We start from the raw sequence: 24,362 nt of genomic DNA on the forward strand, positions 1-24,362 counted from the left end.
TGCTTTCAACGATATGTACTTTACATACTGATGCAGAGATACTTGGGCTCTTCCTCTTAGTATAAGATTATGTCAGCAAAAAGTCAACACGTATATTTCCAGAGCTTAGCATAGGCTAGGCATTGTGTAAGCTTCGTGTGTTTAATTTCAGTATGTATTTGTTTTACACATACGTGAACCAGCCACAGAGATCTGGACGCTGTGTCTGCTCCAAGCAACTTACTCCTCTAAGATGGACCTTCAACTTGCCCTCAGCTCTTCTAAAACCCTGCTGGCTGGGGGAGATGAGAGCTCACTCTAAACAAGTAAGGACAGTGAGAGGAAGGAGATGAGCAAGATACCATACATATAAGGAAGTAAGGCAAGATCTTCTAGAGGAATAAAAGTTCTTTTAGACTTCATAGTTAATAGCCGATCATAGCACTTAGCTTCAGTCAAGTATTTACACACACCAGATACTGTGCTAAGCATTTTTCACAGTTTGCATTATTTGAGTCTCACAGCTCTTTGAGGTAGGTTGCATTATTCTCCCCATTTTACGGATGAGGCATTTGGACATAGGGAGTTCAAATTCCCTTCCCAGGGTCCCACAGTCAAGAATGCGCAGGGCCAGCATTAGATCCTAGGCAGCCTGACACCACAGTTGCTGGAAGAAGTCACATCTGGTGCCCAGAATCAGGATTCTGTGGACGGGACTGCATTTGAGAAGGGTCTGGGAAGATGGTTAAGATGTCCATATTTTGAGATGCTATAGATGGCAGAGAGACCAGAGCAGACATTCCAACTGAAAATAAAATGTAAATACCTAAAGTCAAATACGTCAGCCCTGACCATGTCTCGTAAGTGGTTACTTTTCCATTTTCCCCATTGCCACCGTAAAATACAGGAAGATGCCTCAATTCCTAAGTGACCACAGGAGTCTGGGAAACAGAAAGGTTTCAGAGTATCACTGACCACACCCCTTAATGAGTGACAAAAAAGAGCTGGCAATGGAAGTCGCAGACCGTGGAATGTGAAACTTAAATTAGGAAGGTCTCCGATCTCCCCCAGCCAGGAGAATTTAGAGTAAGAATTTAGAGTAAGTTGAAGTTCTCTTTCCACATCAATGACTCATCTTTAAAAAAGTGAAGTTACTGAATAAAAGTGAAATTGGGTTTTCCAGTGCCTCTGGCCATTTTCAAGTCATGCTTTCCGTTGGCTCCTTGCTGTGCAGATGTTTCTTCTTCTCTGTGTGATTTCACCTTAAAGCAGGGGTTTCTGAGGCAGGGTGTTCTTGAGCAACAGCAAAGCCTTTAAGGAGAACCATGGGGAGTCTTTCTGGACATGGGCTGGCAGAAGAGGCTCGGTCAATTAACCAATCAACTGTATTTGTTGACGACTTACTTCATGGGTCTAGAACTGTGCTAAGCACGTTTAATAGGAAGTAGATTTTTAAAAAAGCTGAAAGGTAATTATGGTTAGAATTTGTCTTCACCCTATACTGAACTCTCTCAGAGACGAAGTAGTTCCATTCTTCAATTGCAAGTCGGTAGGAATCAGCAATCCTGAGTGTTAAATACAATGAAGAGCTTGGCCTTGTTTGTCCGCAGGCATGGAGGCTGGCATCGCCCAGTGCTGGTGGGGACAGGCAGCCTCAAGGAGTGACAGGTTTATTCAAAGAGCTCCACTGGGAAAAAATAGTGAATAGAAATGAGGGAGGGGTCAGGATATAAAAGCAGAATATGACGGTCTTCAGTTTGGACATTCAGGAAAGTATTGCAGAAAGCCGTTCCAAAAATCATCCCTGATTCTAGGCAGAGCTAGAAGGAGGGTTTTTGTTTTGTTTTGTTGTGTTGTGTTTTTCCTGTCCATACTCAATTTCTTATTCCTGAGTCACCCTGTTTTAACAAAAGGATTTTTCTGTTTTCCAAACACAGGTTGACAAGCATATGTAAAATATTTCTGTCTGGACATGAGCCAAGTGCAGAGCACCCTGCCTTGCATTGCAAACAGTTCCAAAGAGCCTGGGGAATCCAGAAACTCTGGCCACACGTTTATGGGCCTGGCTTCTCCCATCTTTGCACAGCTTCATGGTTCTTTAAAGAATGAACACTCCTTACTGACTTTTGGATTCTGAACCAGGGACCCTCTTGGACTCCCTCCCAGAGGGACAGCTGACTTCTCTCCAATCTAAGGAGAGCTGAGAGATGTCAGGCCTTGATCAAGCTGATAGTCCCTTGATATCTCAACACCTCCCCCACCTCTGCTGTGACTGGTAAGAGCCGAGCTTGCCGGTACTGGTGCAGTATGAAGAGAGGAAGGAGTCTTTGTGACAGAGAAGGAAAGGGGGACAGGTGGTCAGATGGAATGAGAAGGCCCCCAGCCAGCTCTTTGAGAGAAGGTAATGCATTTGATGTACTCTAATGGTACCCCTGACTGAGGGGCCATATGGAGCCCTGGATACTGCATAATTCCATCTTACTCCCCAGTTGAGACCCCCTTTTCCTGCCGAAATCACATTGTCCATTGGGTCATGCAGTTGCCACTGGTATTTCCTACTGCTCTCACTCAGAAGGGAAAGGTTAAAAATACAAGGTGTACCCTGGCATCTGATCCTAGAGCATCTTTTATAATCAGAGTTTGGCCAAACTTTAGCATTACAGAGCCTTCTGGGAATGTATTATTTCAAATACCTGCATTTAGAGACAGTTAAGGTTAAATCTTTAAGCTGTGGGACGGAAACTGGTAGGACAAACAGCCAAATTGGGCTGTGGATGTACCTGGAGACTTTGGCTGGCTCATACCGCTCCCTATGACGGCAAGCCCTCCTGATTCACACAGCTAAGTCCTATGCCTGGTCCACAAAGGCATTTGGGTTCATAAGCTCTGCTTAGGCGTTGACATTTTTAGGCGGCTTTTTGATGGAAGTATTTCTAAAAGATATTGTGCCTCCCTGCTTTCTGAAGCAATATGCAGTGAACATGATTTTCCTTTCTTCCCTCATCATATGCTCTAGCTGTGTCTCTAGTCAGAGCTATAAATTCAGAGTTAGATAATTATGGACAAAGAGCTGGCTGAAATTGACCCGAGAAGCCCTTGTAACTTGTTCTGAAAGGTCCCTGAGGCCAGATCGCCCTTTCGTTGATTGTCTGAGGCTTGCAAAGGCCAGGTGAAGTTAGGGCAGCAGCCTGAACCTCTGGGTAGGGTAGGACGGTGGCTTCCTCAGACTAATTAATGAGTGCAAAGAGGCTGAAGCTTTCTCGGTCTCTAGAATACTGTCTCTGTGTTGCTGTCACCTCCCTGGCCTTGGCCACTCATTTCGAGTGTTGGGAACTTCTTCTTGGAAGTTCCAACAACTGGACATCTCTTCTTCCAATCTGAGTTTTCTTGAAATTTTGGGGTCTTAATGGCTTGTGGTCTCTGACCCTGTGATAGCTTTTCCAATGAATAGTTCAAGAGACTCGGGTACATTCTGTCACTAGGAGGGCTTATTTCTACTGCCTTAAAATCTCTCTCCGTTTATCTCTGTGCAATCTTTGACGATGCTGGAAAGTGAGGAGGGGGCTGCAGGGTTCCTATGACTTGGTACATTCCAGAGGCCATGGTCTTCCAGAGGCTTGCTCCACAGCTGTCCCTGAATCCTCCCCTGTTTATAATGCATCTTCTGCAGATGACTCAATATCCCAAGATGCAGTTACTGCCATTTACCCCCCGAACCCCTGCATAGCTACCTTCTGAATGGTTGTGCAGAGGCAGGAGCTGTTCTGGGCAGCAGTATTCTGGAAGCTCAGAAGACCATTCATTCCAGTGTTGCTGAGGGGTGGCCACCTTCTCTCTTGGCAAGCAGACCTTGCACCTTGGGGTGTGTTCTGAGACTGGGATCAGAGTCCTTTTTTGTCATTTTTCTCCGTGTTGCTTGGTTTCAGAAGATGGTGTGTGTATATTTTAAGGACGTGTTTTTCAACCTATCCTCATTTACATTTGCAGTTGGTGGGACCTTCCCCTTGATGATGGCCTATGATTACCTGTCATGTTTAGCTTCTGGGCTGTTACCAGTTTTTGTCTTTCTGTTAATCTGGATTGTTTTCATCACAGGTTGAAGGCCAGGTAGGCAATGCCGGCACAACTTTATGCCACCATCTTGATACAGAAGTCCCCTGTCCTCTGCTTTGAAGAGAGAGCCAGAGAGAGTGGAGCAAATATCAGCAGTACTTCCTATTTTAAAAAATTTTCCTCTTGAAGTGCTTTTGTTAAAATGGTGTCCTTTATTGGAAGAAGCAATGTCATTTCCCTCTAACCTCCTCTCATTTGCTGTTTTGAATTTGAATTTTTGCTCTCATTTTCAGTTTTGAGCAGCACTCTCTCGTGGCAATTCTGAATCTTGTGCTGACAGTGTGCTCAGTGTGCTGCTAGGCATCTCATGTCGAGTCAGAAAGTTAAGGATGGTATCCTCTTAACGAAGAGGACTAATTACTTAATTATTGTTAGTCCTGTCTTCCCCAGTCCACTGAGCCAGGGACCATTTCCCATTTTCCCTCTTGCCTCAGTTGCCCACACAGCACCTTGCACAGAAGGCAGGTCGACAAATAGGGAATAAACGCTCTTTGCTAGCCACTGTCCTTACAGGTGGTCTTTTTTTTTTTCTTTTTCCCCTTCCCTGGAGGTTTATCCCAGATTGTTCTCTATCTCTGGAGCTGCTGTGTCCCTTGATGACTCTGCTGGAAACTCACTCCTTTAAAATCTGCCTCTTTCTCCAGGGGGTGGTAGGGAAGAAGAGGAGGTGAAGAGACAGAGGGAAAAATGTACAAAGAAAACAGGAAGATGTGCATTCCTTCGTACACAAGTCTCTCCTTAATATCAGTCTAAGCTAGTTGTCTTTTAAAAAAAATCATCCCTGCTTATAACCATTCACGAGCTACTGCCATAATCTATGGCGTAACTAGGGCACTGATAAGGTTCGAGGAACAAGACTGAAAACCATCTCGACAGAAAGTCAACTGCATCATTTTTAAGTGGGCACAGCCCCCAGCATCTGCAGATATTTAACAATTAATAGTGGGCTGATGAAGCGCCTCACCGCTCTGCCCGAATATGACCTGGATGCTTATAAGCAGAGATGGAAACCTTTCGGGGGACTTATAAATTCTGGTCTTTGACCTACAGGTCTATAATGTATCAGCCAAACTTTTACATGGTGATGCACTTGTTTGTATAATACAGAGTGAGGTCAGGTGGGACCATCCCTTCCAGCTACTTAAAATGTCAAAGGCCAAATTCTGCGCTATGATGAGCAGTTATCAGAACTCCTGAGTCAGCCTGTCAATAGATTCCAGCCTCCTTCTATTTTTTTTTTTTTTTAAAGCAACATACAGTTGCTTTATTGGCCGTACGCTATTATTACATTCCAACCTCTTTGCTTTTATATCTTTGAGTTTGGTCAGTGATTGTGATAACTTTTTGGTCTAAGAAAAGCCATTTAATTTTTTTTTTCGAGGTTTCTACAGACAGGTAGTGATTAGAATATATTGTCAAATCTCTTAGGTTCCCCCCCCACCCCGCTTCTTCTTTTTTTTTGTCACATAGCTCACCTGCCAGCTTGTTCTTGTTAATTCAGCTCTTCTAGCTTGTGCCTGTTTCTGCACTTGGTTGTGGGAGGACGAGGTGACTGAGTGAGTAGGAGGTAGCAGCGGTAGCTGAAGCGAGATGAAAATGAACGATATTTTCAGATCCTAAGCAGGGCGGCAGAGGCTAATAATTACATTAAAAAGGCCCTCTGTAGGTAGGTGCAAATAGGCTAGTCTAAACAAGTGCCGCTGTTTTAATATGGGCTGTTGGAGAGATGTCATTACCTGACGGGACTGCCACCTTTCACCTCCAGCCATTGTGATCCGTTAGGTCTCACTAACGGGAGAGCGAGGAACTTGTTTGCAGGGGATTTGTTGTCTCACGCTCAGAGGCGGCCGAGAGACTTGCCAAATGACAGGAAGACGCTTACATTCACAAGGTGTGATCGCCTAAGTGTTTGTCTGTGTCTAATTAGTTTGCCTTTGCTGGTGGGTAGCTCCACAGCCAGGAGGCAGATGGACTCTGCAGGCTGTAAGCAAAGAGGGTTGATTGGTGTTGTTATCATTTGTTTATTTAACCCTCCCTCGAACCACGAAATGTTCTCTAAAGGAGAGCCTCTTCTGCCTTGAAAAAAGGCATTTAAAGAAATCCCCCAAAACAAAGGAAAGGAAAGGGAAAAAGGGAGAAAACAGCCCCCGCCGCGGCGGTGACACAGACTCCTTTTTCCTGTACTGGTAGCGTGTAAGTCAGCTGGTCACAGATGCTCTTTGTTCAAGAGAATATGCACAACGTTTGGCTCAGAGATGGTGGAGATGCTCCAGTTCTTTGGACGGAGGGGAAGATTAATCTGAGACCAGGGCTGCTTTTTCTGTTCCGTTTTATAAACAATAGCGGGAAGGAAAGCAGTGGCGGGGCCCCTGCCGCGGCTGTGTGTGCCCTGTGGAATGATGCCTTGAGAAGTTAAACAGTGGGGGAGGGTTGGCTTCCTCTTGCTGGTTGCATTTCTGATGTGAGTGGGTGCCTCTGCCATGGCAACTATCCCTGACAGATGTGCCCTGGCCCTTTTGGGTCTGGGGGTGCCTTTTTCCACCAGGTCCCAAAGGAAGCCATGCCCCCTTCTTCACCCTTCCTGCATCTATACTCAAAGCTGCCTCAAATACAAGCTAGAGCTGAGGGGACCATTACTTTGGGGTAGGTTTTTACAGGGAATCTGGTTTCTCAAGGATACTGCATGAGTGCATACCCTCAGATCTTTGTTTAGCTAAGGAAAAAGGTACAAGAATTGTTACTTTTTTTTTTAAACGTTTATTCATTATTGAGAGACAGACATAGAGCGAGCAGGGGAGGGGTAGAGAGAGAGGGAGACACAGAATCTGGCGCAGGCTCCAGGCTCCGAGCTGAGCTGTCAGCACAGAGCCTGATGTGGGGCTTGAACTCACGAACCGTGAGATCATGACCTGAGCTGAAGTCGGTCACACAACCAACGGAGCCACCCAGGCACCCCTGTTACTTTGTTTTTATGGGTCTGTTTCTTCTACTCTGTCCTCAGCTCCTTATTTAGAGGATTCTGCCCTCCTAACCTAATGGAGTTACCAGCACTTAGAGGGCCCTGAATAAACATAAGCTGAATGAATGAGCAGGCTTATAGGATCTAACTGTATTATTCATTTATGCTTTATCCTTAAGCTCAATTTTGTTAAATGTTGCTTGTTACCCATTAAAGGACATGGACTAGATCCTGTCCACCAGGACAGATGAAAATAATAGCTTTTATTTAGTGTCTACTATGTCCCAGGAACTGTACTAACTGCTTTATATACATTGTCTCATTTAGTCCTTACAACAACCTTCTGGGGTGGGAGATGGGTTGAGTGGCTCAGTTGGTTGAGCATGTGACTCTTGATTCTGGCTCAGGTCATGAGGGTCATGGGATCGAGCCCCACATTGGGCTCTATGCTGGGTATGGAGCCTGCTTGATATTCTCTCTCTCTCTCTCTCTCTCTCTCTCTCTCTCTCTCTTTCTCTCTTTCTCTCTTTCTCTCTTTCTCTCTTTCTCTCTTTCTCTCTTTCTGCCCTTCCCCTGCTGGCAGTGCTTTCTCTGTCTCAAAAATAAAAGTTAAAAAAAATACCCCTCTGAGGGTAGGTGCTATCATTATTTCCATAAGATAGATGAGTCAACTAAGTCTTATGACTCTGAATAGCCCACCCAAAGTGATGCAGCTGCTAAATGGCAGACCCAGGGCTTGAACCTGTTTCTCTGACTTGGAAGAGGAGAGAGGATGCTCCCTGAGGGCCCTGCCATGACCACTGATAGCTGAGCAGCAGTTACAACAACCCAACCAGAAAGCATTTCAAACTCCAAGCTCAGCGAGAATGAATCATGCACTAGGTGAAGGGATTAGCCAGGATTGTTGTAGCCAACAAAGGTCAAGCTAATGAATGAAGTTCATGTTTAAAGCAAGCGAGGACAGTTTGATAAATATATTCATACCTCTGTAGGCTCTGAGAAGGGCATACTTTTCTGTGGAGTCTGAGGTATCTGATTGAATCAGGGAGGCTTCTCATAAGATACCACATTATTGTTACTACTACCATATTATATACTTCCTATTCACAGGTTATACTTTTTAAGGACATATTTGGGAGAAGAAATGCCTGTGGCCAAAAAGCCCCGGGTCGTAGAGACACAAGTCCCCAAAGGAAGGGCAGAAATGGAGTGTCGTGGGCAGAGGTGGTGGGCAGTACCTACCTGAGGAACAGAATGATACGGTTGAAAGGGTGGAAGCAGAGATGGAAGTGAATGAGCAGTAGTGCACATGGCAGGGAGAAGAAAGGCCAGGGCATTGTGGGGAACAAAGATTTCTCATTAACAATTAGAGAGCATTGGGTACTTTCCTCCCCCCCCCCCCCCCCCCCCCCCCCGCAAAACCCCAGCCTGACCCAAATCGGTGCATAAACAATGTCAATAATTTTGGAATTGGGGTGCCTGGATGGCTCAGTTAAGCGTTGGATTCTTGATCTTGGCTCAGGTCATGATCTCACCGTTTGTGAGCTCCAGTCCCACAACGGGCTCTCTCCCTTTCCAGCTTGTGCACGCAAGCTCTCTCTCTCTCTCAAAGTAAATAAACTTAAAAAATATTCTGGAGTCAAAATGGTGTCAAAGTCCCCCTTCTATTAGTGTTGCCACCAAGAAGGGCCCAGGCATTCTCTTCCCATAAGCGTGCCCTTGCCACACTTAGGAATTCACATTTTACAGCAAGTCTGGATCCTCAGTCTTCACTTCTTGCAAGCACTGTTTGCACAAGATTAAAGAAATAACTACAATTAAAAGAGAAAATAAATAACAAATATGCATGCTAAGCCTTGTCACATCTCCATCTCCACTGGGCATATGCGACTCTTTATAACATGTTCAACCAGAAAAAAAGGAAAGTGGGAGGAGGTAGGAGGTTTGCTTGGAGTTTCTGCCTGGGTTAGGCCTCTGCTGAGCTGCTTCAAGTGTTTTCGCATGAACCTTCATTAGTGAAACCAACAGGCTATTTCCAGAATGCGCGATTGCCTGCCAGGGCCGAGGGGGCTGGGGAGCTAATCTATTTCTGCTACCAATGTCACCCACAACTTTGGGCAATCATGTCCTATCCTTTGCTCACTTGATAGTCTTAGAAATTTAATTAATTAATTTATTACAGTTTTATTTGTTTTTGAGAGACAGAGTGTGAGGAGGGGCAGAGAAAGGATTCAAAGCAGGCTGTGTGATGACAGCAGTGAGCCTGACGTGGGGCTTGAACTCACAAACCCTGATGCAGAGCTCGAACTCATGAACTGTGAGATCATGACCTGAGCTGAAGTCAGACACTGAACCACCTGAGCCACGCACGTGCCCCTAGAATTTTAGAAGCGGGTTCTTATATGGTGTCTGGTTTTCTCCCTTGATGTAAGGGCAATCTTGGGGGCTGATCTGTCTGCAAGGAGAGTGCCTTGTATTTTGTGTGCTTTTATGTTATATAATTTTCAAAACAATTCATTTTATCAAATTTAGAACATTGGCCTGTGATAGGAAATGAAAAAACAAAACCAAAGTTTGAACAAAAATTGTCTTTCGCCATGGATAGTTTGAGAAGCTTCAGTGTAGAGCACCCCTTGGTCTCGGCAGGATTGGAGAAAGGAAAAAAGTTCTCAGATCTTTCCTTACACATCACTACATATCTATGTTTGTTTTTTCTCCCCCTGTATCACTGGAATCTATTTTTTCCCTCCTGGCTTCCTTCCTTTGTTTATATACACACACACACCATCAACATTTATGTTTATCAGGCTCATTAAGTCTTAAGATTTGACTTTCACTTTGCCTAACAATACACCAAATGAATCTATGGCTTATTAACTTTTCTTTGTTTTTCTGTAACACATTTCTTAGGGATGAATTAAAGGTTTTTTTTTTTTTTTTAATTTGCACTACAAATATCATTTCTATCTGGAAAGGAGCTTGTGTGGCATGCATGCAAAACTGGCAAGATGCCATAATAAACCAAGCTGCCCTGGTATCTCTAAATGGATCAATGAACCATAAATAAATTCTGCAATAAACTGAGAGAAGAAACCCATGCCAGCCTCTTGTCATCATACCCTGTGGCTGTTTTTTTTCCAAGTCTTATGATACTCATTTACTCAACAAACATGTATTAAATAGCAAACCTAAGATTAGAAGTGAGGTCAAGCCCACTATTTCCACAAGCACCTCTAGGTTTTATGGGCATTTCTCTGAAAGTCTCTCTTGGGAAGATACACCAAGCCAAGACTGGCAGAATCTATAGCTGCTGAAGGGGCAGGGGTTTTAGTGGAGGACTAAAGAATAATGTCTGTGATCCATAAATGAATGAATGGGTCATGAATGGCATAGGCAGGATCCAAGAGTTTGTTGCCAGTTAGAGTTGACCTTGGGCCAAGAATTAACCTAGTCAGAAGCATGAGCCCTGGGTGGAAGTGCGGTTTAAGAGTTGAAGAAGGGACAGTCTGTATTCTTTCTGTATACTTGAGTGACAGTTTCCTGTGTGGCAGATCCTGACTGAAGTACTTCACACACACTATCTCTTGTAATTCTCACGGCCAACAACCCCAAGAGGTAGGCATTACCATTGTACCCAATTTACAAAGGTAGGAATGGAAGCCTGGAGAGGTTACATAACTCGTCTCGGGTCACGTATCTGGAGAGTAATGGAGCAGGCTGTCTGATCCCAGGGCCAGGGCTTCTTAGTCTTTAAGAATCACCTGGGTGAATATTACACAGGCTCCTGGACTCTGCCCTCAGAGAGTCTATCAAGTACATCAACGTGGGAGTCAATATTCAGCATTTCTAACGAGCTCCCTGGTGATGCTGATGCTGCTGGTCCTAGGCCAGGCTCACAGTTATTGCCAGGCCCACACTCATCCCCACTAGGTTTGAGGCTTTCTCTCACCTCCATCTCTTCACCTCCCCTCCATGTGTCTTCCAGCAGAGTGGGAGACAACCCTGCCTCATTCCTTGAGCTTGTAAACCCAAGTCTCCCCACTTCTGGTTCTCTAGTGAATCCAGAAGGTTAAAATTCTGCACTGCCTGTGTGTGTGTGTGTGTGTGTGTGTGTGTGTGTGTGTGTGTGTGTGTGTGCGCGCGCGCGCGCGCGCGCACATGTGTGTTGGGGAGAGGGAGGCTGAGATGAATCAGAATGCATTGCTTTGTGTTGGAAGCTACTGCCCCAAGTAAACACACTTCCTACCTTGCTCATTCCCTTACAGAACACAAAGCAGGGCAGCTAAGAAAAGCTGGGGTGCCTGTGGGAACTGTGGCCCTGTTCTGCCTGCCCACTGGGTAGGGGCTACTCTGCTACTAACAAGCAGTCTGGACCTGGTAATTAACCTTGATACTCTGTGAACAACTTCTACGTATGGCTTAAGCTTTGCGTTTAGTTCCTCACCACTAAAGAGTTTGTGGATCCCCTGAGTATACATACTAAAGTTCAGTTTCCATTCACTTTTTCTCCTGAAATAACCAGACTGAATTGGCATCTAGAAGGTTGTCCCCTGGCCTTTCCCCACCCAGATGTCCACAGAGGCTATGGAAAGTGCTGCCTTTCCCAAAGGAATGGATTCTGCAATCCTGGCTGGAGGAGATGGTTTGGCACTGACTCAGCGTGGCCTGCCGTCTACCCTTCTGGGCTTAAAATCCCTCTCCTCCCAAGCCAGGAAGATAATGCTGACCTTCCTTCCTGGAGGTTCTGGAGGGATAGTAAATAAGTGATTACAGAGCACCTGGAAGACACCCGTGCTGCCCAAGGGTGCAATAATGACCCTACGTCAGGTCACCTCAGCTGCCCCTGCATCAGCTTCCAGGCGTTAAAGGAAGGTGCAATAAATCACACCCACTGCACACACAGCAAGGAGCCCTTGTTCCTCCAGCCTTTCTTTCTGTCTGAGTGAAGCCTTTCCACAGACAGGGAGGGACAGTGTTTCCTTCTTTAAAAAAACAATATACAGAATAGTTTCCATTTAATGTAAAAAGAGCCTACCTAAAGGATGCTTCTGTCCATTCTGTGGATTTTTATAGAATAAATGTGTCTGGGAGAAAATGTCTGTTAGGTTCCTCTTGTGCAAAGAAGAAGGAGAGACAAGTGCAGGAATTCAAGAGACTGCTTTTTGATGGGCTGCTTCCCCACCTGCTCCCTCCAATTTGCTGTCAATTTCCTAGATGTAATTTTTATTAAAAACATTTATTGGGCGTCTCCTATGTGCCTAGCACTGGGACTTCAGGATGAATACAGCACAGCCCCTGCCCTTGAAGTACACTAGGTTAAATGAGACAGGGGAGCTTGGGGTGACTCAGTCGGTTAAGCATCCAGCTTCGGCTTGGGTCAAGATCTCAGGGTTCGTGGGTTCAAGCTCCTCATTGTGGTCTGGGCTGACAGCTCAGAGCCTAGAGCCTGCTTTGGTTTCTGTGTCTCCCTCTCGCTCTCTGCCTCTCCCCTGCTTGCATTCTGTGTCTCTCTCTCTCTCTCTCTCACTCACTCAAAAATAAATAAACATTAAAAACAATGAGGCAGATGGATGTGATGAGAGAGAAAATAAGAGCCAGTGTGCTGCGGTGCTAGGGGTAGCCTCCTTGCCACTGGGGGAGCTTGGGGCTGAGTACATAGATTCTGATGTTGAAGTTTCCTTCCTGGATCCTGAACCAGCAGATAGATTGATATATGTGGGGCCTGTGATGAATTCCTAATGTGACCCTGGTACATAGAGGTAAAACATATCCTAACTTAAAACACTGCTGTGGCCCTTAAGTAACTGGCTGAACTACTGGGCACATGGTCTGAGGCTGGGGATGGACTGCGATGTGGTGCCAGATATTTCAAGTATATGTATTGTTGGCAAAACCTTTTTTTTTTTTTTAAGTTTATTTTTGAGAGAGCGCTAGCGGGGGTGGGGGGTGGAGGAGGAGAGAGAGAACAAATGAATAAATGAATGAATGAATCAATCAATCAATCTGAAGCAGACTCTAGACTCTGAGCTGTCAGCAAAAAGCCTGATGTGGGGCCCGAACCCACAAGCTGCAAGATCATGACCTGAGCTGAAATCGGACACTTAACTGATTGAGCCACCCAGGTGCCCCTAAAACTTTTTGAAATGTGTGGGATCTCACTGAGGGTTTAGACCACCTTAGGACTGAGGGAGTATTGGGCTAGAGTCTGAAGAGTTGAAGAATTTGGGGACAAAGCCAACCATGCACCCATCATCTACTGCTTGAGGTCACCTATTGTAAAAACAGCTCCATGCTAAGGAAAGTGATCATCTCCTTAAAGTGGTGGGGAAAAAACCATTTCTACCCACCCCCACACACAGTACAGGATATAATAGCAGGTGATGGCATGATGCTTGTGATACACACCGGTGTTTCTCAAGTGTGATCCTGGGATCTTCTCCTCACCCTCATGTAACTGAATCATCAGGTGCCTGATACAAATGCAGATTCCTAGGCCCACCTGCTGCAAAACCACAGGTTAAGAATTTGGGGGACAGGAACCTTGGAATCTGTATTTCAATGAAAAGGCAATTCTAACACTAAATTTGAAGACTACTGATGTAAATTCTCCTCTTGGGATATCCTATATAGTTCCATGCCCTGATTTCCATCTCACCCTTGTCTGTGCATGAATGAGACAATGTGTAAGGAAGCATTTTTTAGATGGTAAAGTGTAATATAAATATTAGGTACAACTACCATTAGTTATTTAATTTTGTAGTTGAATCATGAGGTGTTAGCCATCTAAGGCAAAAGATCCTTATAAATACCAAAACATCATCATGTCTATAGCAATGCAATTTTAATTTGAATATGTTTAAAGATGATTTCAGTGGACTTGTTAGGAAATTCTCTCCAGCTTGGCTATTGTTCTTCCTGCCCATACAGCTAGTAAAATGTAACACTGTGATTTTTGCTGGTAATATCTGTTTCTTTTTAAATTTCACGTGACTGGTTCTGCATTGTGGGAAGAACACCTTAGGACTGAGGGAGTATTGGGCTAGAGTTGGAAGAGTTGAAGACGGGTATGGAATTTGGGGACTAAGCACCCATCATTTACTGCTTGAGGTCACCTATTGTAAAAACAGCTCTATGCTAAGGAAAGTGGTCATTTCCTTAAGTTGGTAGGAAAAAAACCTTCCTACCGCCGCACCCTCCGTCCACCCCCCCCCCCCCCCGCCCCGCCACACACAGTACAGGATACAATGGCAGGTGATAGCATAACTGTTGTGATACATACCAGTGTATATATCATATGCATACATACTTTAGAAACAGACCCCTTAAGACACGTAAATCCTTCTTCTTTGCCTAATGGAATGGTGGGTTTTTCCATATTATCAGATCTCTAGTTTTATCCTAATTGCAGTTGTTGCTTGGAGGCTTGCTTTTTGTCTCTTTCTCTCCTATCCGTCCCATTGCACATCTTTAAAAAATGCAAATAATGATTCTGGAAAAGGTTTGAGCCATTAGATTTTTAATGAACCCAAAACTGGTGGCCCAAGTCGCTTCATGGCTGTGATTTCATAGGGTGGTACCAGGCTTATGTCCCACCTTTGCGATTTACGAACTGTGGGGATTAGACATGGACTTTTCCTCTCTGCCCCTTACTTTTGTCATCTGTGAAATGAAAACTGAAATGCCCACTTTATGAGGCTGGTGGCAGAAATACTAGTTCAGTGGGCAGTGCCTGACACACAGGCACTCCACAAATGGTGGTGAGACCAGTCCTTGAAATTATATCTTTCCCCCAAATTTGATAACTTAGTGGCAGGCTACTTTTCTAACCTTGTCACAGTCTGGCCATGCAAAGCCCCCTAATATCAGCTTCACTAAGTTGCCATTTGTAATGACCGTGAGGAAACATATTTACCCAGGCTGATCACTTAGAACATTAGCCCTGCTGCTGTTGCTTATTCCTACGCAGTCTTACTTGCACGTTCCTCAAGTGACCACGCCAAATGCTTAGGACCATGTTTACCAGTTTTGCAATGACTCACATAAGCAGGAACAGGTGGCAGTTTAACCCGAAGGAAGTTATTTCTCCACCAATTTTTCCCACTCCTCTAATTTTGTGATCGATTTTCAGTCTGGTGGGAAAACGTAAATGGTAGCCATGTATCATTCATGTATACATGTGCCCTTGGCCAAGAGCGGACAATTTATATCATTCATTCTTTATGGTGGGAGTTTATAAAATTCCATCAGTTTATGGGAACTGTTACAAAATCTAGAGAATTAACAGGAAAACGGGGGGAGACTTCTTCTATTGAGTGCTGCTAAAATACCAGTTAAAGTGTACTTCTGGGTAAAATGAGTAATAAAAGTTGTCAAATCTAAAGTTGGTTGACTGAAATTTATTCTTAGTTTTACAATAGATTTTAATCAAAAGGTTATAGCTGTGAGGGCTTTCATGACAAAATATGTATATATTTAAGTTCCATTGGTTGTAGAATTACATCAGCTCTAACTGATGTAAATGTAAATTTATTCAGTGGAAAAAAACCCCACTACTATAATGCATTCATTTGCATGTGCAATGCTAGTTCAATCTTTCTCAGCTTTTTCCCCTTCTTTAACTCTCTCCTTCCAAATGCTGTCATTCAGGACAAAAATTGATAGCAGCAAAAAGCATTCTAATTGAGATTTTAAGCTACATAAAAGATATAATTCTAGACTCTGACTTAATTTCCTTACAAAAATGTCAATTTCCATGCTATATACCTGATAGGACAAACTTATTATGGTGATACATAAATCCTTTTTCTCTAATGGAGGGATGGGTTTTTCCATGTTGTCAGATCTCAAGTTTTATTCTAATTGCACTCGTTGTTGGGAGGTTTGCCTCTTGTCTTTTTCTCCTATCCATCTCATTGCACATCCACTTTCAGGAAAGTGTAAATAATGATTCTAGAAAATATTTGAGCTGTTGGATTTTTATTAAAATAATTTTAAGTTTATTTTGGGGGAGAGAGCATGTGCACAAGCAAGCACACAAACAGGGAAGGGGCAGCGAGAAGGAGAGACAGAATCCCAAGCAGACTCCACACCATCAGTGAAGAACCCAATGTGGGGCTCAAACTCAGACACTACAAGATCATGACTTGAGCCGAGATCAAGAGTCAGATTCTTAATCAACGGTGTCACCCAGGCACCCCAAGCTATTGGATTTTTACAAGAACAATGGAACCGAAGCTGGTGGCCCAAGTTGCTTCATGGCTGTGATTTCACAAGGCAGTAGTAGGGCCCAGACTCTCCCAGACTCGTTGTCTCTGGACTCATGAGTAGATGGTGCTCTGTGTGTCTGCATGTGTGACTTTATTTTTAAGGTAATGGGCATTTCAGTGGAATTTTTAGAGCATAATGTGGCGTGGCATGGTCTGGAGGCTTGGGTTGGGACTGGGAATTCTGGTGATGTCTTGGTGCTGATAAATCAATGGGAAGAGCTACCCGTGTGTCTGCCTATGTGCCTCTTGATCTGCCCGTGTTACAGAGCAAGCTCTGGGAGGATCTACAGGCTAGGGTTTATTGCTGTTAATCAAGTCACAGTGGTCCTGGATCAGATAAAGCACTGCATTTGAACTTTCTTCCACCATCCTCTTTACAAGACCTCAGTTTCAGGTGGCTGCCTAGCCCTTGTCTGGGAATCTTCTGGTCATTCCCTGCTTGACAAAGGCATTCTCCTGGAGTTAAAATGAATGTTCCACCCCTTTGACACAAAATCCTTGAAATCCTTGAGGTCACACACAAATTGCTTCAATTCATTCCCTCCATTGATAGGACTTCCTCGAGGACCACTGTGTCAGTAGTCAAAACCTTAAGGGCATTTACAAAAGAAGGAAGTAAACCTGTGATTAATGTATGTCCTAGGTTTGATGTAACATGTTAAAGAATAAAAACATCTCTCCAAGAATTTCTCAATTCTAGAATGGGTTTCAGGAGTTAACCTCCCTGACTTAGGCATACTTGGAATGTTCTGTGATTATTTCCTTATGGCTGACTCTGGTTTTTATGGTTTCTTATTCAACATGTCTCAAGAGTTTTGCTCAGTAAAAGATGGTGCACACAGCCTCAAAGGCTGGGTTGACACCTCTTTTTATTATCACATCACCTGTGCTTATCTTGATCATCATATTTCTCATACTGTCTGGAAATTTCCTTTTGATTCTTCCTCTTCTCCAATATGTTGTACACTCTGCAAAGTGAAGGCACTGCTCATTTTCCTGGGAGTACTTCTGGCCTTAGCCATGCCAGAAATTAGGAAGTGAGCCATCACTGATGAATGAGTGAATGACTGAATAAATGAGGCACTGGAGTAATTACTAGCATTTAAAAATAGTTTATTCATTTTTGAGAGAGAGAGGGGGACAGAGTGTGAGCCAGGGAGGGGGAGAGAGAGGGGAGACACAGAATCCAAAGCAGGCTCCAGGCTCTGAGCTGTCAGCACAGAGCCAGACGCAGGGCACGAACCCACGAGTGGTGAGATTATGACCTGAGCCGAAGTTGGACGCTTAATGACTGAGCCAATTATTAGCATTTTTAACTGTTAGGCATTCAGGGTGAGGTTTGGTGCCTAACTACTCTTTCTTTCTGGGCCACACTCTGGAAGTTATATACAGAAGGTATGGAAGTTTAGGAGCTTTTATTGAAATCAAGGAAAGCCTCTGATACAACTCTCTTGACCACCCTCCAGGTGAGAGGTTTCTATGGTACGTAGGATTGGACTCCCAGGAAAGATTCCTATTCTACTCATCCATGAATCATACAGAGCAAACTCTAGGTCCACGTAGCCAACCACTGGCTGGTCAGGAATCTAGAAGAGGTAGCTAGGAGGAAGGCTGGGCCTGCAGAACAGCCCTGCTTTGGATGCAACCCCCAAGGGGACAGAGAGCAGGGGTCAGAGCACTGGGTTGGGAGCACAGGGAGAATGCTGGACTCTACTGTGGCAGAAAGAGGGTGGCCTTGGCCTGGCCTGAGAAGTATTCCTTCTCAGTACCCGCATCCCTCTGGATGTGAATCACCGTTCTCGGTCGTGATTTTGTCTGCTGGTGAAATGTGGCCCAACGAGTGTCAGATCAGCCTGGTAGGGAGGACCTAAGAATGGGTTGATAGAGAAGCTGGGAAAATAATTTCCTTCCTCTACGGGCTGAGGCATAAAAGTGAAAGATACAGGAAGGTGTTTCCTCCCTTGCCTAGATAAAACTCAGCATGACAGATTTCTGTGGCTTTCAGGGGTGACTCCCACTGACTGGAAGGGTCCGCACTTCTACCGTGAATATCGTATTGCCTCATTTCCAAGACAGCTTAAATTATAAGGCAAGGTAGCAAAACTTCTAAGGAAACAAAGACTTGTGTGAAAAATGTTTATATTAGTACTTGCTTACTGACTGATCAATTGCACCGCCCCACCTCCCTTTCCCTAGGGGGAACTGGCAAATTGGGCAAAGTAAACTCTACCGGGTGAAATTTGGTAATACACTGAGAAAATAGATGTGCTGGGAAATCTCCACACAGCCGAATCCCATCTCCCTTTATGCAGCAACAAAATCGACAAGGTGCTCAGGCATCAGAAAGGGAGCACATTACAGCACTTGTCCTTCAGTGTATCCTCTCTCCTTATTTACATATTTCCCATAAAAGGTACATCTTCAGAGTTCAGCTCCTAAAAGCGTACATGCTAATTTTTCTACAGATCTATTATGTATGAATGAGAAGAGTCTGTTCTCTTCTTGGTGTGTGGAGGATTTGTGCGTGTAGCCCCCCATTAGTGTTAATGGCAGATCTATGCATAATTTCCCTAACTCCCAGAATCCAGGGCGTCTGGCTAAGCCATGTACAATTACTTACACACACAGTGACAGGGAGTCGGCTCTGGGGCAAAAGAAATCGTGTTCAGAGACTAGATTTCAAATCTCACACATTAGCGGTCTGTGTCCAAAACAGAGGGATGCAAAGGATATCATAGAAGGCATTTGCTTATCTTTTTTTTTTTTTTAAGTTTATTTATTTATTTTGAGAGAGAGAGCGAGCAAGCTAGTGTGCATGCACTAGGGGCAGAGAGAGAGAGAGGGAGAGAGAGAGAATCCCAAGCAGTCTCCACTCTGTCAGTGCAGAGCCCGATGTGGGGTTCAATCCCACGACCCTGAGATAATGACCTGAGCTGAAACCAAGAGTCACTGCTTAACCGACTGTGCCACCCAGGCACGCCAATATTTGCTTATCTTAAAATACCTATAAACAGTTCATGGCTTCTATTCCTGGCTCTGAGAAGGTACATAATGCTTAAAAAAAATTTTTTTTTATTATTTAGTTTTTTAAAACGTTTACTTATTTTTGAGAGATCACAAGTGGGGGAGTGACAGAGAGAGGTGAAAAGAGGATTCAAAGTGGGCTCTGCGCTGACAGTAGCCAGCCGGATGTGAGGCTCAAACTCACCAACTGTGAGATCATGACCTGAGCTGAAGTCAGACACTTGAATGAGCCACCCATGTGCCCCCATAATGCTTTTCTTTAAATTTTAAATTAATTTTTTTTATTTGGAGCGATTGAACAAATGAATGCTAGGAGTCTTTTTTAATAGGTTTGAGGATTCTCTGGATTTGGGGCTTCAATTTTTGGTTCGGAAGCCATTCCCTGCTACCATGTAACATGTTTCCTAGATGTCAGGAACTTTAGCTGCACTGTTAAAATGAATCCTCCTACCAACCTTATTATCCTAATTTGGAGATAAGTGAACTAAAGTTTGGAAAGCATAAATTACTTATCTACGGCCTCACAGTCAGTAAGAATTAGAACTAGAACTTGAATGTGGGTTTTATGATGAAGTTCATGTTCTTTCTTTTACAACATCTGCCTATTTCCCTATCCCCTCTTTCTTGACATACTTTCTCAGTCTCTAAAACAATTAGCAATCCTACTCCCATACCTACTCGTTTATAGCCACACCCATACTGGTCTAAATATAAAAAGCTACATTTGTAATTAGGTAAAGGTGTCCCTTACCCTGTTACATCCTTTTTTAATAGGAAAACAAATTTCAGTGAGGGAGTAGTGTTCACTAACAGAAAGCTACAGAGCAGGTCACACGAAGCCTCAGTGGTATCAACCCCCACATCCCTGGATTATGTTGGGAGAGGAAAAAAAAAAGTCATTGTGAAAAGAGTTTTGTTTTTTTTTTAAAAAAGGTGATTTAGAGAACAATTGTTTCTTGTTCTTGGACATCAGTTATAGGTAATCTCTGGCATACTGACAGTATATTTCCCCCATTTGCTGAATGGACATTTAATTCCACAGACACAGAAATATTAAATTCTTCTGCAGCATGATTGTCACTTTAATTTTTGCTTTGCCAAAATTGGTGTTTACATTATGATTTCAAGAGCAAAGGCTTTTTGATGCAATTTGAATAACTATCTGCACATTAGTTTTACCTGACAATTTGCCATTTCCACAGTTTATGTGCTACAATTCCATAATAAGTCAATTTAAATCCAACTCTATAATAAATAATAATTAGTAAATTAATATGTATTGATGTTTGGTTTGTCCTTAGTGACAGATTTCAACCCAGTACCCTTCGTACTCTATGAACATGTCACATAGTTATAAGACTTACGGCCTGTTGAACAAGTTCTGTTGCTCTGTGATAATTCACCATGTTTGTATCTCCAGGAGTTCTATCTTCCTAGCTTTTTCCACTCTGCTAATGGATTCTGTTCCACATGTTGCAGAAGCTCAAACCTTTAGCTTTGACTCAGATGAAGTACTTGAAAACACTTGATAAATTATGAAATATACAAAGAATAGATATAATCACTGTCATCATGACATAGGACATACCAGAAAGGAAACGTGGGAATTGCAGCTTTTCATTTTAGTAAGAGTTGCCTCTGATTTTTTTTTTCCCAGCGCAGACTGGGTTTCATAGTTGTTATAGGATCAAAAGCTGTGTGATTCCAAACACCTTGTCAAGTTCAAGTACAGTGTTTGGCTTTATATGCAGTCCTTGTTGTGAGGATTATAGTTTTTCCTTTTGTAGTTTTTTGAGCCCAATATTAGGTCTCTAAAAATTTGTTTTATAAATGATTTAATTTTGGAAATTCATGGCCCTGGGTAAATATGATAACTAGGTTAAAACTTAGTTACTAAATGGGGTGCCTAGGTGGCTCAGTCAGTTAAGCGTCCAACTTCGGCTTAGGTCATGATCTCGTGGTTTGTGAATTCGAGCCCCGTGTCGGGCTCTGTGCTGACAGCTCAGAGCCTGGAGCCCGCTTTGGATTCTGTGTCTCCCTCTCTCTCTGCCCTCCCCTGCTCACACTCTGTCTCTCTCTGTCTCTCTCAAAAATAAATAAACTTTAGGAAAAAGTAAAAATTAGTTACTAAAAAAAAAAAAGCTAGTGACAGTTAAGAACTATTAAGATAGTAGAACCATCCTCGATAAGTGAGCAATTTCCTGGAAGTTAGCAGAGCACATATTTTTTGTATCTTCTTTTACTAGGAGGATGTATTTTGGATGGAGGAATGTGATGTAATAGGGACTGGCTGAGGTATAAGAAGGGGATATTTCATTGATAGAGATGGAAGTCAAAGGGAGTAGGAGACTAAATTTCTTTGAAAACAATTTTTTCTCAAGAAATGTTCTCTTGCTGCTCAATTGTAATGTATGCAAGGAATCTTATGTAATGCCAGAGACTTAAAAAAAATACAAAAGCTTAAAATTTTCTACTAGCCCCCTCCACTTCCCTTCTCTTGCTTCAATTTTTGCCCATGTGAAATTGTTCTGGGCACCTTAGGAGAAAAAATGATGCACTGTAAGAATATGAAGTTCCTGTGGTAGTTGTTCTGAGAACATTTAGAGAATGTTCTAAGTGGGTGGCTGGCCAGCACCTGAGCTGTGGCCCATCAAAGCCAGTCCATCAGGCAGGAGACTTGTTGACAGTCTTACCTTTAGGGTTCCATGATTGAATTATTGATGAATAGATATATTTTATACAAAACAATTCAAAGTTGCAAGATAGTCACTGAGGTAAGTTTAGGATTTCATTTGATAGTATAAAAAAAATTAGAGCAAGAGAGATAGAGCACAAGCCATTCTTTTCCTGGAAAACCAGTTGGTCAGTTGACTAATTTAAATTAAGCATGATGTTAATTAACTTATTGTGGAGGAAAAGCTACTACTTGATGTTGATGTATTCATCATAATGTGTGAAAAGAATCTGGACTGTTGGAGCCAGAAAAAGGAATGAGTGTATACTGGAATGTGGGATCTGTCTGCCAATGATGCTCAGACAGTGAAGGATAATTCTTAGAATGTCTGACACTATCAACCCATACACAAACATAACTATGTGGAGATAGATGCTTGGGGATGGCTGGATCACTCATTGTACATTTGGACACATATTGTGAAGGGCAAGCCTGTTTATCACTATATGTAAGAAGAATGGAGACAAAGATGTTGAGGTTTTTGTTTGTCTGAGTTTCTGATGTAGTTAGCAGAAAATAGCTGCTTCTCCCCAATTACCTTGCTGTCTTTATATTTTTATACCCACGTGTTTGGAAGCTTCTTAATGTATCCTGTTATTAGTTGGACTATACTCTTTACCAAGTGCTGAATCATGACTGGTTGGCAAAGAAGTCGACGTAATGTCATATGTAGTGAGAAGGGGGATATCAGTCAAAATATAATCAAAAGAGAAGTGAAGACTGCCTCTTGTTTAACTCTGGGAAGTTTTCTATATCCTCAATGACTTTCTGTTTACTACTTCTGTCAATTACTGATAGAGGAGTGTTGAATTTTCCAACTATAATTATGGATTTGTCTATTTCTCCTCTCTGTTCTCTCACTTTTGCTTCACGTATTTTGAGGCTCTGTTATTAAGTGCCTAAATGTTTAGAATTGTTTTGTTCTCTTAGTGAATTGACCCTTTTATCATTAGGAAATGTCCCTTTTTATTTTTTTTACTTAGTACGTCTGATACTAATACCGTTGTTCTAGCTTCTTTCATTCCTCCTAGCGTGTGTGTGTGTGTGTGTGTGTGTGTGTGTGTGTGTGTGTGTGTGTGTGTGTGTTTACATGGTATATCATTATCTATCTTTCTATTTTTAACCTATTTTGTTTCTTTATATTGAAAGAAGATTTCTTGTTGATGGTATATATTTAACTTGATGGTCTTTTTAACTTGTTCTGGCAATCTTGGGCTTTAATTGGAGGATAAGACAATTTACTTTGAAATTAATTATCAATATAGCCAGATTTAAACCTACCAACTTGCTCTTTGTTTTCTGTTCTTTTCTTTGTTCCTCCTTTCCCCTTTACCTGCTTTCTTTTAGACTGCATTTTTATTCGATTTTATCTCCATTATTAGCTTAATAGCTATATTATTTTTGTTTATTTTTAGTGATTATGCTGGGATTTATAGCATACATTTTTAACTTTTAATGTGCTCTAAATAATATCATGACATTTCACATATAATGTAAGAAATTGTGATAGTCTAGTTTTACTTCTATTTCCTCATCATTTATGCAATTTTAAACATTTTAATTTCTCATGTTATGAATCCCACAATATATTGTTATTATTCTTACTTTAAACAGTTATTTATCTTTCAAAGATATAAAAGTGAGGAAAATGTTTTTTATATTTACCTACTAGTATGGTCTGAATGTTTGTGTCCTTCTAGAATTCATACATTAAAACTTAATCCCCAAGGTGATAGTATTAGGAGGCAGGGCCTTTGGGATATGACTAGGTTAGGAGAAATTAATGCTGTTATGAAAGACCCCGGAGAGCTCCTTTGCTCCTTATGTCATGCAAGGACACAGTGGAAAGGCACCATCTACGAACCAGGGGTAGGTTCTCACCAGACACCAAATTTGCTGGTGCCTTGTTCTTGAACTTCCCAGACTCCAGAACTGCAAGAAAAAAAAATTGTTGTTATAAACTACTCAGTTATGGTATTGTGTCATAGCAGCCCACATGGACTAAGACACCTACACATTTACCCTTTCTAGGTCTTTTCTTTCTTTTGTGTATGTCCACATTTCCATTTAGTATCTTGTATCTTCCATCCACAGAATTTACTTTACTATTTCTTATAGTGCCAGTCTGCTGGCAATGAATTTCCTTAGATTTTGTTTGCCCAAAAAAGTTTTTATTTTGCTTTCACTTAAAAAAGTCATTTTCACTGGGTATAGAATTCTGTGTTGACAGGTTTTCTTTCACAGCTTTAAAGACACCATTGTCTTTTGCCTCAAACAGTTTCAGACA

General features: G+C 42.6%; 1 long non-coding RNA gene across 1 annotated transcript in view; it reads left to right on the forward strand.

Moving 5' to 3' along the window:
• The first annotated feature begins 202 nt into the window (after positions 1 to 202).
• Positions 203 to 24,362, forward strand: part of LOC122241513 — a 166,085-nt gene continuing 141,925 nt past the window's right edge. Inside the window, exons 1-2 of the long non-coding RNA XR_006221683.1 lie at positions 203 to 305; positions 1,917 to 2,380. This is a non-coding gene — a long non-coding RNA (uncharacterized LOC122241513). The remainder of the gene's footprint in view (positions 306 to 1,916; positions 2,381 to 24,362) is intronic.

Source organism: Panthera tigris, chromosome C1 (genome assembly GCF_018350195.1).
Source record: "Panthera tigris isolate Pti1 chromosome C1, P.tigris_Pti1_mat1.1, whole genome shotgun sequence".
Lineage (NCBI taxonomy): Eukaryota > Metazoa > Chordata > Mammalia > Carnivora > Felidae > Panthera > Panthera tigris.